We start from the raw sequence: 18,953 nt of genomic DNA, 5'->3' as shown, positions 1-18,953 counted from the left end.
AAATACCCGGAAGTGGCAGCCATGGTAAGAGCTGGTTATATTCTCTACATGATAAGGAAAGGAGCTTGAATGCCTCCCATATTATCTCCTTTAACATAGGGAACACTGGACCTTGTTTTATAAAAGGAAAGGGGATAATGCCATCCCACAATTCCTTGCTGCAGCAACATTTAAATCAACACACCGTTGTAGTTTCACCACAGCGACACAATCCAAAACGTCCATGATCCAAAATCCATGACCAGCTGAGCTCTTCTCTTTCAGATCCAGTTAGGAGCCATCATGAAGAGTAAACTTGTTGAATTTCTAGTTAACAATATCATCATCATAACAAAATACTACATACAAAAATGTTGATTCACGAAATCCCCTCCATTGTGTAAAGCACTAAAAATTAATTTTCTCTACTGAACAAATGCATAAAATGGGCCCATGCCAGGAACTGTACATACTTATGTCTGAAGAAGATTTACTCCGGCCTCTTGCTCAATTCTTTATTTTCATTGAATTATTATATTAATGGCTCATCTTTCTCTACTTGTGTATTCCTTTCATATTTTTTCAACATTTAATTTCTGTTAGTTGTGTTTTTTGTTAAAAAAAATAAATAAAAAAAATAAAACCAGTTTAAGTGCACTCAGGTTCTCTCTACACTGCTGCTGTCTTTTCCTAAAGTATTTTTAAACTCTCCCTCACATCTTTCCTTGACCTTGTGATGTTTTCCATTGAGGTCATAGAAAATTTGACTTTTCAACCCCAGCAACGGTCTTATCCACACACACACACACACACACACACACACACACACACACACACACACACACTGGCCCTAATTGAACAATTTTGCAGCCCTGATGATATCACACCTCTACCACAACAGCTGTAATCACTGCAAAACTACGTTGTTGAGACCAATGTGGCAACAACGACCATAATCACCAGCAGAGCTTTGGTGTGTTTGAAGCAGCCTTCTAACTGTGTATCCAGCCAATCAGACCTGCTCCTCTTCTTCACTGCTTGATCTTTTGAACGTCGGTTGACCATTGCCTTTAGAGATTTAATTTCTGCTGTAGCTTAGCCCAGATCAGCTCTGTGTGAGCATGAGGTCAGAGGACGGAAGGAGAGGGATTTGCTTCAACTTCTCCTTTCACTGTGTGTTTGTTGGCATGTTGTTTGTCTCCTCCACCTGCTTTGAAGCGAAACGTTTTGCCCTTGAAGTTTGAAGTTTGAGCCGTTTTGTTCACTGAGACTGAAGAATGTGTTTGTGTATATTCATATGTTTGCTTGTATGCTGTGACTGTGTTTTTGTCTGTCGTCTGTCAGTTCAGCTGCTGTGGTTTACACCTCTGTCAGCACACAAGTGCGCGCACACACACACACACACACACACACACACACACACACACACACACACACACACACAACCACACACACACACACACACACACAACCAAAATCAAATCAATGCTGCTTCTGTGTCACTGTAGTTCTTCGTATGAAGAAGACAATCCTGTTCGAAAAGTTTACCACGGTATTCAAGCACAAAATCTCCTTTGTTGAAAATCTCTGTAGCAAGCACACCTCGACCTTTAAAATAAGAAAAAACACATTACTCTTTTTTTATCCACTAGAGCAGTCTATCATCCTTTAAATAAGAGTCTATTGTTTTGCACGCTAAGGTAAAGCTGTTATTTGCCAAGTAGTGTAATAGTTAAAGTAGGTACCTAACAGCAGTTGACTGAGCTGAATGTGTTGTGCAGTGGGAAAAATAACAGACCCCCTTATACAACTAGTATATTCTAGTCCCAGTTTTCACCTTGGATTGTGGCTGTTTCACATCATTTCTACCGTGAATAGATTTGTTTCATGTCTTCAATTTGCACACTGTCTGTGTGCATGTGATTGACAGGCAGTGGCAGGATGCCTCCATACAGAGAACTCTGCTGACTGGTTAAGATTTAGGCACCCTGAGATTTTGGAGTGGCTAATTACAGGACTTTTTGACCAAGCATTTGATGTATTGAGAGATGAATGTAAAGAGAATATCACCAAATATAACCAATATGACTTTAAGAAATACAGCTTTAATAATAGGCAATCCACACTGCCAGTACAAATTTGCATTGTCTAAATGAGACATGCATGAGAAGCAATGCTGAATTCTCAAATTATACTGTCTGATTCAGTGTTATTATTACTGTGTACAACTAACACACTCACTACATGTACGTGTACATGTACAAAACACAAAAATGAAAGACACTAACCTTTGTACGGGTTGATAAAATGCTCTTTGAGACCAGCCCTGTCAGTTTTCAATTTAATGTGGTGTCCAGCATCCTGTTGAGGACAGACCCGTCTCTTCCTCACAGATGTCTTCATTATCTTTGCATTGTCAGCCATCTCATCTGTTTGAAAGAAGACTTTCATTTATAATTAACTTATGGGAACCACCCAGTTGTACCATTTATTGTTTCTTTTTTTGTTGGGATATAATTTTTATATTAGCTTGAGTCCACAAACTAATGTAAGCTCTTAACCCTTATAATCAAATCTCTCAAGTATCACACACAGTGGATTTACCTGGAGTATTGATTGTATTTAATAAGTATTAATTAAGAATGTACCTTCTCTCTCACATACCCTGTATTTTTGCATACACACAAGATACACAAATGAAACCAATTTATGACAGACCTGCTAGATAACAGGGTTCATAGAGACAGGGGCATGTCAAATTCAAGGACTTGCAAGTACTTTTTCAAGCTCTCATTTTTAATTCAAGGATGAAATTCAAAAATTCAATATAGCAGTCTTACAAAGTGTGTTGGAATGCTGAGTTTTCAACAAATATAAAAGAAACGAAATTAAAATAAATTTTATCAAAGTTTAAGACGGAGCTTGTTGAAAAGAGAGATAAATTTGCTGCTCATTCCCATCACCACAATCAGCAAAATATATCTACACAAAATTCAGGAATCTGTCTTTGCTTGACACATTGCATGATTCATTTTCATCATAAAATGTGGCTTATAATATATGTGCACAGCTACATTCAGTTTATACTGCTAACCCGGCTCTGCACTATGAGCACACCTCGGCCCTGACAGGCCACACCGCCGCTCCCTCACTCTTGCTCACCCACTCACTCACTCCGCTAGCTTACCTGCACACTGCAACTAAAACACCTGGCACCTGAAATTGTTTCACAAGACTGCTCTTCAACAAAACTGTCCTTAATTTGTAAGATACTGTGAGCGGCTAGTAATACCTTTCATAAAATAATTTATCTCTCTGTTCTCAGTTTTATTCAAGTCCCTTTGCCACAGGCCACGCGAAAAATGTCTGACTGACCGAAGTACCTCAAGCACCTTGTACAAGTCCAAATCCTCACTCCAAGCAATTCATTAAAGTTGGCAGGCCTGCTAATGTTACCTTGGAGAGTTAGCAAGTCAAGCGCACTGACAGTCTTGAGGAGGCTTCCCGCAGTTCAGTTATAATATTTAATGCTAACCATGGTCAGAATAACTTGCTAAAGCTAGTTTCCAATCTAGAAAACTTAGCATGGGTGTACCTAGCTAGCTAGCGGTAGCTAGCTCTGTGGGTAAAATATCAATTTATCTGCAACAATTTGGCAGAAAATTGTCAGTTTCAAAATTTTCAGTGATTTTGTTGTCATTACACGATCGAATTAAAGATAAGAGACAAAAACCTGATAAATCCTCAGCCATTAAGTTTACCTACCTTGAAGGTTGCTCCTTCATGCCGTCTTCTCGCTGTATCCCAGAAGCGATAATGACCGCGACACAGCGCGGCACCCCTCCCCTCTTCGCGGGGGGTGGGGGGGGTGTATTAGTAAATTTTGCTGTAAGAGCTGAAGACAAGACACTGAATTCTTTTCTTTGTAGGAGTAGAAGATATGATATGTTATTATGATCACCTTCTCTTAGATTAGTTAGAAGTGCTTAATTTAGAAAAACAGTGACTATTAGATATGTAATGAGCCGCGATTCCCGGTCTGGATTAGACTAATATTTTTCAAAACCAAATGGTAATATTGATGAAAATAATTATAATACTACCAGTAATAATGATAATATTTTTAAATTATTGTCCTTATGATCACTATTATTATTTTATTAGCATTATTTATTAGTATCATATTTTGATCATGACACCACTTCAAAAATCGAAATTTATATGTTAAAAATATAATCATCAACAATAATAACAATAATTTACAAAAGTCTACACAAAATTGAGGAACTTGTCTTTATTTATTTTTATCATAAAATGTGGCTTATAATATATGTGCACAGCTACATTTAGATGACACTGCTCACCCGGCTCCGCACTATGAGCACACCTCTGTTGGCCCAGATGGCAGCCACACACAAAAAAAAATGGCAGCCACACCATCGCTCCCTCACTGTGCCGCACCCTTGCTCTCGCTCGCCCATTCACTCACTCTGCCAGCTACACATAGCTGCCACGTAGCTGTTAGCCTGCACCTCAAATTGTACTACAAGACTGCTCTTCCACACAACTGTGGACAAAACTTTCTGTCCTTAATTTGCAAGTTACAGTAAGTAGCCAGTAGTATCTTTAATAAAATAATTTATCAGTGTTCTCGTCTCAATTTTATTCAGGTACTTCTATCACAGACCAAGGTAAAAAAGGCTAACTTTCAAGGTACTCCAGCAGAAGTAGGCTAGCTGACCACAATAATGATAACTTTATGCTACCAATAGCTTGCAATGAATTGGAATGTACTTAGTTAATGATGCTAACATTGGCTACCATTTACCACTGGAAGTATGTGAAAAGATTAGGCGTCACCAAATATATGGTGTAAAAAGTAGCTCCAGAATTACACTGAAGGTGGGCAAAGGTTAGGCTAATCTCATCACCAGACATTTTAGCATGTACTGCTAATACATGCATGTTAATGTAGCACTAGCTACATTGCCAGCTATCGCTAGTTCTAGCTAAACCTGTTTCACACACAGCTACCTTTGGGGCCCCTGCAATTCCGCACACTTCCACTAGGAGCAATGTAGAGTTATACACAGATTGGATGGGGGAGTGGAGTGGGGGACACACACATACACAAAACAGATGAAAAATGTCACTTTTTGGGACATTGGAGATTTTAAGACCAAACACATTTTGGAGCATCCAGAATACAATTATAATGAAATCTAATTGGGGACGGTGGTTTTGGACCCCAAAGGGAAAGGCGTCCCCAATCAACTGGTGTGTGAGCTGACAAAAGTCCCCAATTTTTACTTAAGTAAGAGCACACAACCACACACACACACACACACACAACCAAAATCAAATCGTCTGATTCACAGACATAAATTAGAGTGAGCTTTGTATTAGTGTGTGTGTGTGTATGTGTGTGTGTGTGTGTGTGTGTGTGTGTGCGCATTCGAGCATAGGCATAAGAATGTGAGACACTAGCCTGATGTGTTCATCAATCATGCTGTAACCAGTCTTTGTTTATTTGCATTTAGCAGACTCAAAGATGGAAGGTAGGTTTTATATATTTGGTAGTTTCACCACAACCCCCCCGACCTCCCCCTCCCCTCTCTCTATACCCCCACCCCCTGCTTGTGTTTCCATCCCTCCTCCCTCCCCTCTCCCACTAGAGAACATTCATCCCTTTCTGTGTTATTTTCCTCCTCATTCTCTGCTGCACTTTGCCTTCATCTTAGTTTTGACCTCAGTATAAAAACTCAATTTCACCTTTTCACTGTTAACAAGTGACGTTTTCCAGGATGGTGGACATCATCTCCAGAGCAACTCATTATCTTTCAATTTTTTTTTTTGGTAGGTTTTTATTTACTAAATTGGGCTGGAAATAACATATTTGTCTGCATTTTTTTTCATTGCATGATTTATAGATTAGTCCTAAACTCAGTCATGTGTAGCATCGGCCTGCATATTGACAAACCTCAGAACGAGGACTGCTGTTTGTTGATGTATGTCTGTTCATTCATCACACCGTGATGTGTGGATGTAAACGTGTGTGTTTTAGAGGGCATGTCTCAGTGATTACACTGGAGCTGTTTTGAATATATCTTTCTCTCTGCTGCTCTCTCTCCCTTTTTTGGCCTCAGTGACCTTTCTCTCTCCTGACTGATGCTAATGGCTATTTACATTTGCCTCCACAGCAGTCTGACAAAACAGAGTTTGATTACATGTTTAGATGGGAGAAGAATTACCCTCAGTTTACGCTATAATAACACAGAGATAGACCCTTTTAATCCCAGCTTCCATTGCAACCAGTCCACAGCTAATGCCTCTCACTGGAATGATATTTCTATCTCAAATCTCTTCTTTTGTTCCTCGTCTTTTCTTTTAGTGTCAAAGGGATGAGTGGTCAAGGTTAAGTATATAATTTACTCCTGCACTTATTGATTCCATCTCAGATTTAACTCTCAGATTGGCACTGACTCCATTAGAAAGTAATAACCGGCCGGGTCAATAAGTGGGAGCTGTACCAGTAATGTGTAGATTGAATGTAGGTTTATTGGAAGGCACCATTAAGTGCTAGCACGACTGTGGGATCGGGGGTGGGGGGGTTGAGGAGCGGTTGGACATCTATCATCCTGTCCCGTGTTCAGTCAACAGTGATGGGAGCAGAATAGGGGACAGAGCACTTCTCCAGTAAATTCATCATCTCCTCATTTTTATCTCTCCTTTAACAGTGAGTCTCAAGGAGGAGAGGGGCTGGGAGTGTGCACACGTATCTGTGCATGAGAGAGAAAGAGAGAGAGAGAGTGTGTGTGTGTGGTTGTGTGTGTGTGTGTGTGTGTGTGTGTGTCTGAGGGTACCTATAGTGAAATATGGGCCTCATGTCAGTCTGACCCAATCAGGAAAGAGGTGCCATTCTCCTTCTCCGTGCTCCACCAACAGAGAGACGACAACACGGCAGCTGATGAGTGTTTGGGCAGGAGCTGTTTATATATGTATATAGCTGAGGGGGGAAAACGCAAGGAGGCAAATGAAGATAGAAAATAGAGGTGAAGCCAGTGATATTCAAATGAAGCCAAAATGAGCCCTTCATAAAATACTTGGCTCCCTCCTTCACAGTCTGTGGCCATAGTGAACTCGGTTGGAGTCATTGTTTTTGTCATGGTGGATTGTGGATCTGTGATGTAATGTCTGCATCACCTTAACATGTTAATTCCACAGTAAAGACCACTGGGTAATTTGAATGGATCTTCTGAAGAGTATGGTTGTCTTATATAACACGTCTTCACTCATGGTCCATTTATAATTTTATTTCATTTTATGAAATTTTCTAACAGAATCTCATGGTCTTAATTAGCATAATAATTTTCCAAGGTCATAGATTGACAGTTATGTTTGAGTAAACAGGTCAGTTGCCATTTCTCCCAGAATAAATCATATGAGCTACTGTCATCAGACACTGTTGCTCTTTTCCAGTCTTTCTCTTTTCCAGTTTGCGTGATTTAGGCAGCTGGTGAAGCTAAGGAAAAGACTGTGGACAATGTTTAGTGTAGGAAACCAGATGCAAACTGCAGTCAGACACTTTGTACGTCCAAACATCCACACAGATCTCCTTCATAAAGAAGTGGGTGTGTGGAATGGAGAGCAGTGGTTGGTCAGCAGGTCTGAGGGGGTCTGAAGGTGGAATAGGAGATGAGCAGTTCAGAGATGTAACCTGGTGTTAGTCCACGCAGAGCTTTAAAAGCAAATGGAAGAATCTGAAAATCAATTCTATTAACCAGTGACCAGTGGAGCGAAGCCAGCGCAGGGGAGATGTGTGCTCTCTTCTTGCTGTGAGTGCTGCATTTTGAACCAGCTGCTGGTGCGACAGGGCAGACTGACTGATTCCTACAGTGTTTGAGCCGAAAGAGGATAAAAGCATTAACTGTAGTCTCCAGATCTTTACCAACAGGAATGATTTTGCAGGTGATCTAAGATGGCAGAAGCCAGTGCTGACAACTAAGTTGATTTGTTTATCAAATTTTAAACCAGAATCAAAGATAACACTGAGATTTATTGTGTGAGACTTTACAGTCAGTGACAGAATGACATGTCAAAATAAGGGTTTGTCATATTTTACTTCTTTTATGGTGTTATACACCCTGTAAACATTTAAAATCATATTTAATCCACAACTGACAGGGGTGGGGGTGGGTGGGTGTACAGGTTGACGATGCACCAACCCATCAACAGCCAACACCCAGAGTTTCTTTCTCCTCTCCTCTAATTGAGCTCACGTGTTGCAGTTGCTCTGACAACCAGTCTAAACAACTGTCTTCCTGTGGTGTGATCATAAACGCTAACTACCTACAGGCAGTGTTGACCCTGTACCTGCATCAGCAGCAGCATCCAGGTGTTTCCTGCCTGAGTGCTGAACTTTGAGCTGCTTGCTGCCTCCTGATAGCTCTGATGGAGCCTTCAGCTGATGGCCTACGAACTGCACAGCCCCCCCCCCCGTGCCATCCTTCGTGTCATGTTACCATAGATATTATCCATTTATCATAATTTGTCCAGAAGCCTTCCAAGCTCTAATTCTCATCTCTGAAAACAGCCAATAGTACAGTGCATCCGGAAAGTATTCACAGTGCTTCACTTTTTCCACATCTTGTTATGTTACAGCCTTATTCCAAAGTGGATTAAATTCATTTTTTACCTCAAAATTCTACACACAATACCCCATAATGACAAAGTGAAAAAAGTTTGCTTCAAACTTTTGCTAATTTATTAAAAATAAAAAACTAAAATATAACATGTACATAAGTATTCACAGCCTTTGCTCAATACTTTGTTGAAGCACCTCTGGCAGCAATTACAGCCTCAAGTCTTTTTGAGTATGATGCTACAAGCTTGGCACACCTATTTTTGGGCAGTTTCTCCCATTCTTCTTTGCAGAACCTCTCAAGCTCCATCAGGTTGGATGGGGAGCGTCGGTGCACAGCCATTTTCAGATCTCTCCAGAGATGTTCAATCGGGTTCAAGTCTGGGCTCTGGCTGGGCCACTCAAGGACATTCACACAGTTGTCCCGAAGCCACCCCTTTGTTATCTTGGCTGTGTGCTGAGGGTCGTTGTCCTGTTGGAAGATGAACCTTCGCCCCAGTCCGAGGTCCAGAGCGCTCTGGAGCAGGTTATCATCAAGGATGTCTCTGTACATTGCTGCATTCATCTTTCCCTAGACCCTGACTAGTCTCCCAGTTCCTGCTGCTGAAAAACATCCCCACAGCATGATGCTGCCACCACCACGCTTCACTGTAGGGATGGTACTGGCCAGGTGATGAGCGGTGCCTGGTTTCCTCCAGACATGACGCTTGGCATTCAGGCCAAAGAGTTCAAGCTTTGTTTCACCAGACCAGAGAATTTTGTTTCTCATGGTCTGAGAGTCCTTCAGGTGCCTTTTGGCAAACTCCAGGTGGGCTGTCATGTGCCTTTTACTGAGGAGTGGCTTCCGTCTGGCCACTCTACCATACAGGCCTGATTGGTGGATTGCTGCAGAAATGGTTGTCCTTCTGGAAGGTTCTCCTCTCTCCACAGAGCAACGCTGGAGCACTGTCAGAGTGACCATCTGGTTCTTGGTCACCTCCCTGACTAAGGCCCTTCTGCCCCGATCACTCAGATTGGCCAGGGGACCAGCTCTGGGAAGAGTCCTGGTGGTTCCAAACTTCTTCCATTTATGGCACTGTGCTCATTGGGACCTTCAATGCTGCAGGAATGTTTCTGTACCCCAGATCTGTGCCTCGATACAATCCTGTCTCGGAGGTCTACAGACAATTCCTTGGACTTCATGGCTTGGTTTGTGCACTGTCAACTATGGGACCTTATATAGACAGGTGTGTGCCTTTCCAAATCATGTCCAATCAACTGAATTTACCACCGGTGGACTCCAATCAAGTTGTAGAAACATCTGAAGGATGATCAGTGGAAACAGGATGCACCTGAGCTCAATTTTGAGTGTCATGGCAAAGGCTGTGAATACTTATGTACATGTGATTTTTTTTTTGTTTTTTATTTTTAATATATTTGCAAAAGTTTCAAGCAAACTTTTTTCACTTTGTCATTATGGGGTATTGTGTGTAGAATTCTGAGGTAAAAAATTAATTTAATCCACTTTGGAATAAGGCTGTAACATAAGAAAATAAGAAAAAGTGAAGCGCTGTGAATACTTTCCGGATGCACTGTAGCGTCACTGAACAACAGTTAGCATCACCTACATCACTTATCAGTAAATCTAGATTTATTGTGTGGTCTTATTGGGGCCCTGTTCCCCTTCCTGTCCCACCATTTAATTTTAACAATCAGCTGTGTGTTGGATAAACAAGCCAACCTAATTACGACAATTAATGTCATGACTTAGCTTATTAATACACATGGTTGTCCTTGTCATATCCTATAGGTGATAATCTTAGTGTTCACACTGTGAAATCTTATCCCAGCTCTCAAATGCTCTTTTTTAAAAAAATTTTTATAAAGAGGCAACAGTTTAACCTGCTGCTGCTGTGCTCTTGTTATCATTGTCTGTTTAAGGCAGGTTCATTCATTATGTGTGTACGGCCATATGTTGTGAACTTGTCATGTGTGCGTAAACCTTTTAATTATGGAGTCCCTGAGCTATAAAATTAGCTGCATTCTGCTGATCATGTCAGTGTAACCATGTCACAATATTATCAGTTGGAGAAGTGGTTACTGAGGATGTGGTTTCACAGCTGTGAAACTGAATGTGAGTCTGTATGTGATGATATGTGACTCTGTTGTTTTCCTATCAAGCAGAACTCTTCTACATGACGTGGTCTTGGTCTACAGAGACATGCAGCTCAGTGGGTGTGTCAATATAGGCTAATATCTCAGACTTCTTTGTTACATTATATTAGACAGTGACACCGCTGTTCCCAAACCCTGTCTTAATGCAGTGGCTTAATATATGTAATGATGTGTTGTGTAATGGTCTGATCGGCCTTATTGCCATGCAGCAGCTTCAAGCTTCACATCCTCATCAGCGTCGCCCGAGGACAGAGCGCCATCGAGGCCCTGCCCCCACCCTGTCATCTGCTGTTGATAAATATGATATTCAATGTGTACTGTCTGTATTTATCTTGATACCATCAGGTAGAAGCAGTAGAAGAAGTAAAATATGATAAACTCTTATTTTGACCCAGGGTTCAGCAGAAGTCCCGCCCATACAAAGAATCAAAAAGTCAACTTTTTGCATCTTCTTGTTCCTGTGTCTAACGATATTTTCCCAGGGGTCCTCAGGGGTCAGGGGGTCACTGAAACATACCATACTAATGAGGTGTCTTAGACAAGTTTACCTTGGGTGCATCAGCTGAAAACAGACCACGGATTAGAAGTAAAGCAGCCCACACAGTAAGTGGTCAGGACAAATAGCCTCATTAAGTCAGTCCATATGTTAAGTTCTTTTATTTGGTCTCTGCTGCCAAAAACTGTTCTCAGGGGCAGAGGAGGTGACGGAGACTGTAACATGTAGAGATGAGTCTGCCACTGTAGAGTCAGTGTGACCTACAGCAGAGATCAGATGGAAATCTCACAACTTTTTTTGAAATTTTAATTTTATTTTTTTAATTAAAGCCACTTTTTGAGACGTCACAGCTCTTCATGTTGCTGACGCTCTTCTTTCTCCTCTGAGGACTTTCAGTGTAATTAAAGGATTTTCCCTCCTTTCCCCCTCCGGCCTGTGAACATGTTATTTGGAGTATTATGTCATTATGAGACTTTCTGTGTGTATGTGTGTGTGTGTGTGTGTGTGTGTGTGTGTGTGTGTGTGTGTGTGTGTGTGTTCATAGTCATGGTAACACAATGAACGATCAGCCTGTTCCTCAGTTGATTTTGGAGCTCACTGCTGCAGAAATGTGTGACATCACTAAATGAGGACAAATACTTTTGTAAAACCTAAGAACTGAATAGGTTAGTTGTGTCAATGATCTTATTAGTAAAACCATGTTTACCAAAATGTCTGGTAAGGTTTGTTTTTCATCTGTCCTTCCTGAAGTGGCTCAGTGAAGAAGAAGCAGCATCATTAGATCTGTTTATATATATATATATATATATATATATATATATATATATATATATATATATATATATATATATATATATATATATATATATATATAAACACTGCGGAAAATAATCTGAATAATAATTCATTATGTTCCTGCTTCTGTGTGTTTAAAGCATGATGGTAATTCACTTAATGAAACTGTTAACACTATGCTGACCCTCATGTCTTGTTCATGCTCTAAATAGAAAAGAAGAGTTTGGGATTTAATGGCTTTGAGGCAACACAACGATTAGCTCCAGGGGTTCTTAGTTATCTCGCTGCAGCTCGCTTTCAGGTTCCTGTTACTCAGCAGAGTTTTATTGACTTAAAACACATAGAATGTTTTGAACCAGAAGGTGTCCACAAACTGAATGATGCTGGTTCATCTGAGAATCAGATGACTGGTGTTTGCAGTAGCTGGATGTGTTTAGATAAATGTTGACGTGTTCCCAGTCTTCTCTCTGCTTCAGGCGTTTTACACTGCTGTTGGTGCCGTTGCTGTGGAGGAGTGTGACTTTAAGCCTCCATCACACTTCCTTCATGCGTGTGTGTGTGTGTGTGTGTGTGTGAGAGAGAGAGAGATATTTGCCTCTAATCAGCCCCTTCACTGCTCTAGCACTGAGTGTGAGATGTGAGGTGTTTTATTCCATCAGACAGGACACACACACACACACATACACACACACACACACACACACAGCAGAGGAGCAGCTCACTTGGTGGGCTGACTGATAGGTGGGATTTCATCACTGACAAAACAGTTCTATCATCAAACTGGAAACACCAAACTCCCGTTGCTCACATCGTGACAGGCGCAGCAGCTTTGATCTCTGCTCCGTCTTTAAACGACAGTTTTATCCATTACCTGGATTCAGTAAAGCCACTCTTTGTCATTCTGTCGAGCTACTTGTCTAGACTTTACTGAGTGATGATGCCTCTGAGGCAGAATTGTTTCTGAAGAGCCACATTCAAAATTTTGTGAAATCCAACCACAGTCCTATATTTGCTCACTTAAGCCTGATAGCTTCACTTTACATGACAGCCTCTCTGTGTGTGCCTTCTGACCTGTGTTTTGTTTGTATTCATAGGAATAATTAAATATTTTATAGACCGGATAACCAATTTGTGGATCTGAAAATGTGCCTCAGGCATCCTGAGAATGCTAGGAAAAAAAATTACACTTTTTAAAAATTTTTTTTCCTGGGGAACGAGAGTCTCATCAAACTATATTTGGAAAGTTCATGTATTCCAATTCTATAAACAGTGCATCTGGAAAGTGTTCACAGCGCTTCACTTATACTGCTAGAATATACTACCGCTATACTGCTATACTGCTAGAAATTGTTTCAGAGCAGGAAAATTCAAATGGAACTGTGTCCGAGTTAGATATCCCTGCTTCCTCGAGGATGAACCCTCTCCTTTCTGGAGTCTCCCACCTGCAGGCCAAAATGTGAACTTTTCGCACAAGGCTTCTTCTCATTGAACAGACAGATTTTCATGATCACTGTTGAGCATGTTCATGTTTTCAAGAGTGTGAACCCTTTTGATTTCATTAAGCGGTAGTTGTATTAACGACTCCCTGTTTAGCCAAAACTTGGGGACAGATTTAGATTAGAATTTGACATAGTGAACTCATCTGTGGGCTTTTTTTCTTTTTAATCCAGCACTTCCTCCAGTCCTCCGACCTAAACGACCAGTACGAGTACCAGTGGCAGGCGTACCGTGCCTACAATAATAACCATACATTGACAGGTTGACAGTACTGTCTGAAGGTTAGAGGACCTCCATTGCCATGGTTACAATAATGAACATGTGGTTGAGGTTGTATGTGGCTGCTGACTGACAAACCCTCCACCCCAACCTCCTCCCCATGTAGACATTGTAGCTCTATAAGTCACCTGACTTCCTCCTTGGCTCCTGTCATAATCTACCAGAGGTCACCTAACAATAAAATGTAACTATGGGTCGTAATAAGCTGCTTGCACAAACGACCTATGGGCCTGTTTTTTACAGGATGGTCTCATATTGGAGGTTATAGTGCAGATTGTAGCCTGGAGAGGCCACGAGCATGGCTCTGGGCTTCTGCCTTGCTGCTCTCTAAATAGCTCTATAATGCTATCATGCAACTTCTCAGGAAGAGACACATTATTAGATATTGAACCTATGAATCACATTCTGTGGCACAGGATTGCCGTGCAATCACACACACACACACACACACACACACACACACACACACACACACACACACACACACAGTCCCACCTCCCAAGCCCACCTTGCCACCTCCACCCCTCATCTCCCTCCATAATTAGATTGGGCTGCTCCCAAGAGAAATACATTTGCCAGGTAACTTTTTTTTAATATTTTTATCTGTCGTTCCAAGGACTGGCTTCAGCGGCTCTAGTCATTTATTAGCTGGATTCACCTCACCACTCCCACACCTTATCACAAACTGCTGGGAGCAGGTTAACACTAAATGTCTAATTGACAGAATATTTATGCGTCTCCACCAGTCGGTCTGGCTGCGAGGGGCTGCTGACTTGTCCAAGAGCCATGTCGTCACAAGATGCACTGCCAGGGGGAAAAAACTGAGACAAATTTGTTGTTTCATGCGACACTGCTTTACTTCAGGTGTGAGGGAGTTTTATTTTTATTAATTAATTAAATTATTTCACAACATCTTTGGCTGTTTTTCTTAGACAGACATGTCTGACAGATGCTGAATCTGGACGCACAGCTGGAGGCAACTTTCAGACTGAGGCAGTATGCTCCAGATAATCACCAGGGATATTTCTTGTATATTTATGATTATTAGCTTGGGCCAGAACAGCACCCAACATTCATTACAGAGCCTGCGCATGGGCATGTGTGTATAAGGGCATCTGTGCATGAGATGAACCAACATTAAGGCCCTCCTAATGCTTTTAGGACAAGCAACGGTTTTCATGCAGGGATGGATCTTGCTGAGAGGACACATCCATTTTTTAATTTTTAATTTTTTTTTTTTTTTATTTAGAGTCACACCTGCAGTCAGTCAGGACTACTTAGTTTTTGAAAGGCACAAGAGACTTCAGGCTTGCAAGGGTTTGCAGAGGTTGTGTTTGTGTATTTATTCCTGAAATGATTATACAGCTTTGTTATAAATAATCTGAGCCGTTTAACCTCTTGAACACAGACTTCCTCCATATTTCGTAGTCGTCCACACCATATGATGCTATATATTCTGTTTTCTGTTTTAATGCAGAAACTTGCAAATGGGAGCAGATCAGAAAGAGGCCTTCCACCAAAATATACCAATTACACAGAAAAGAGAAAGAACGACCTGCGTCTCTTGAAGGCCTGTTACCTTCTGCAGGCCCCGCCCACAATATGAAGCAGAGACAACAGAGACGAGCCACAGCCAACAGTAGCTGCATACATCACCAAGCTTCCAGCACCACCACTTATTAAATAAGACAGGTTTAAATTAATTTTGCCTTCTGTATGATGTGAGCGGGCACTTACACTGGGTAAAATCAGTCAAACCCAAGACAGATCCTTCATGTCTACCAGGTTCAATCAAAGGGAAATAGTCTAGATATCTTGTGCGTCACTTAACACATAGTTTCGGATTGTCGGTATCCTTGAAAACGTTTTGATTTCCTGCAGAATCAAAGATAAAGTTCAGGAGCTTTGAACAGTGCTGAGCCATCAACTTGAGTCTGTAATGATGGATGGGGCAGTGAAGAGAGAAAAGAGTAGACGTTGAAGAGGTGAGCCAGTAAGGTGTGAAGTTAGTGCCTGAGCTGCCTGCTGCTTTGAGCATTCCCCGGCTGGATACAAGTGTAAGAGTTTGTTTGTGTTTGTGTGTCTCAGAGATGTGCCCTGGGTATGTGATGCATTCACAGTCTGGTGGTAAAGTGTGTGTTTGCTCATCTCCAAAAAAATGATTTGGTTCTACTCTGTCATTCGTCTCGTTTGCATTTACACCTTGAATTAATGCGTTTTTTTTTTCCACTCACTGATTGCAATCTGATTACCCAGGATGCATGCTGTTGTCAGGTGTGAAGAGGGTCAAAAACACACGTTTGTGAGCAGATGAACACAGGCAAACATGGATACCCACAGCAACCAGCCAGCCAGCTTTTCACTCCTCTTTGCCAGCATGGTGTTTGCTGTAAAAGCCTTGCTGGAAGCAGATGGTTTTCCAGTGAGGTAAAAGCATCTTTGTCATTAGCCAGTTGTGTGTGACGGGGTCCATATCCAGAACTGGATCCAGGTCTCTGGGGGTTGGGGTCTTTGAGGTGGGGATGGGGCTGGGGAGGGAGCAGAAGACCCCGCAGGAGGTGTTAATCGAATTTCTCACTGTCCAGCACTCAAGCGGATCCCCACTGCTGAGTGATTATGCCCCACAAACTCACGGCCTGCCAAAAGCTCCGTTTATCAGCTCACCAAGCCAATTTCAAGTGCACCTTTAAAAGCCCCGGCAGCAGCAGCAGCAGCGGCAGCGGCAGCAGCAGCAGCATCTTACCGTGCTGCATCTTATCCATTCAGCTGTCTTAATCTTGTCAGGAGGCGTGCACCCCAGGTGGGTCAGATCTGTATTTTTTTTTGGCCTCCTTCCTCCACAGTCACATTTATCAGGGTTAGATGGGGACAAGTGAGTGAGAGAGGGGAGGGAGGTGAGGCACAAAGAGGGGGGATAACAGCAGAAAGGAAAACCTTGACAAAGAGAGACTGAGCTTGAATGTTGATGAAGTGTTATACCCCCTGATCTGCCAAAGCCCAAAGTAGGGCAATAAGAGGGAAAAACAAATAGAGTGCTGGGGTTTGACTGATATATGGGTTTGCCAATATTTGGGACAGATAGCGGTCTTTTATTAAGCATTGGATATTGAGCAGTCAGTGTCACCCATCTGGGATGGATTGATGTTTCTGTTCCATCTGTTCCCCCACACAAAAGAAGTCCCTGTGAAACCAGAAACCTGCTAAAGCAAATAATCCTGGTTTGTTCCAACATGGGGCTGATTTTTCTGTAGCTCTGTCTGTGGTTTCTCTCGATTACAAGAACACTGTACTCATCAAAGTAATGACAGGCTGCTGGGAGCTCGCCAGCACCGTGAGGGCAGAAACATGACTCAGACAATCAAGCTACAGTTGAAGTGCATTATCTCAGCCACTTTACTTTTCTCTTTCAAATACGTCTCAAATATGTCTGACAGTCTGACAGCGTTTAACAATATATTATTGTTAAGTGCTATAGAAAAATGTTCTGCAAACAAATCCATTATTTCAGATTTACCTTTACTTAGCCAGTCCATTAAAAACATGCTTGTTTCAAATCACCCACTGTATCGGCCACTCCCACAGCCTGGTGGGAAATTTAAACCAATACAGTACCTGAAAAATAACTTACAGAGGTACAGCTGATTAAATCCTCAATCTAAAGTAAGATCAATTTTAATAATGTTAATTAAGAACGTCTTTGTCTCTGTCACCTTTTGATTCATTTATTTACTCTCATAATTTAATTTATTTTATTACTTTTTTTTGTAACAGCCTGAATTGTTGACAGAATTATCATCACATCTTACATAGTTCTATTATCCTTTAGTGTCATTCATTTGGATGTTTGAATTTTTTTTTCTACTGTCTTTGTCCCGTTTTAGGAATAATCTTGACCGACACACATGCAACACACACACTGTTCCATTATCATCGTGCATTCATATATTTGTCATTACTTAATCTTATTAATCTAAAGTATTTTTTTCAATTATTTCTTTTTTATTCTTTACAATCAACTCAAATTATTATTATTTTTTAAATTATACTATAATGTAGTTGACACGTACACACTGATATCACTGGTTTTCTTGTGACGTTTCTTCGCTGTGTGTTGACGAGACCATGGTCGTCTTGGTTATTGTGATAAAGAAGTGGTTCAGATGAACTGTGCTGACTCAGTTGAAGGTGGGAAGTGACAGCAGTAAACCCTGTTAAATCTGATGTTTTGGTGACTGCACAAACTTGATGATTGTGTCACCTAACTTGCTGATAATTACTAAGGCCGCTCAGATGTCCCTGTGGGGTGATGAAAGGACTGATGCTGTCCTTCCTCATTTTGTTGCCGCCAACATTTTGGTCCCCTTGAATGAGTAATCGGATAAGATAACTACTTTTGTCCCATTAAAGAATAAGACATAAGTATAGAATAAGAAAACAATAGAATATATATAAAAAATATATAGAATATAGACAATATAAAATATCTGTCAAATTAGACTCACTGTGTCTGAGTGTATGCTCTGTGTGACCGACCCCTTTGCCCTGGAAGCACACAGATCTAACACAAGCTCAGTTTTCTGATTTAGATTCTAATTAACACAGCATTCAACATGTATTCAGGATTTCTTGATAATTCAACCTTCTTTTCTCTTTAGACTGACACACATCATCACCAACTATACAGATTGTTCATAACTTCGGTCTCAGTTTTTCACAGTGACACATAAGGTGTGAATGAAATCATTTTCAGATCCACTACTGAGAAAAGTGAGGGACAGGAAATGACAGGGGATTATGGCACATTTGGTCCCACTGGCATTGGAAACAGAAAGCTCTTTGTCATTTTCATCTTTGTTTTAGTGCAATTAAACCAAAATTGCATTATTGATGAAGTTAACCTGTAGTGACAGTTTCACTGGAACGATGGTACCTTTAGTAAATGTATTGAATATTTATGTAATTGATGTGTGGTATTGATATTATTAAGTCAGTATGTTTAAGATAAGCATCATCTTTTCTATGTAATAAATTTCATTTGTGAAGACTGGAAGCAATGTTTCACAAATGCTGGGCAGTTAATGAACGGTCTGTGTGCCTCAGGGGTTAAAGGCA

The 18,953-nt window shown here is 41.1% G+C and overlaps 1 protein-coding gene across 3 annotated transcripts in view; it reads left to right on the top strand.

Annotated features, from left to right (window-relative positions):
• LOC139630080 (receptor-type tyrosine-protein phosphatase gamma-like) overlaps positions 1–18,953 on the top strand; it is a 454,916-nt gene that overhangs the window by 59,244 nt on the left and 376,719 nt on the right. The window lies entirely within an intron of this gene.

This window comes from Trachinotus anak, unplaced genomic scaffold (assembly GCF_046630095.1).
Source record: "Trachinotus anak isolate AG129_WGS33_773 ecotype Australia unplaced genomic scaffold, CSIRO_AGI_Tana_v1 ptg000013l, whole genome shotgun sequence".
Classification (NCBI taxonomy): domain Eukaryota; kingdom Metazoa; phylum Chordata; class Actinopteri; order Carangiformes; family Carangidae; genus Trachinotus; species Trachinotus anak.
Note: the sequence above shows the minus strand (reverse complement) of the source record. Positions and strands in the feature narration are given on the sequence as shown.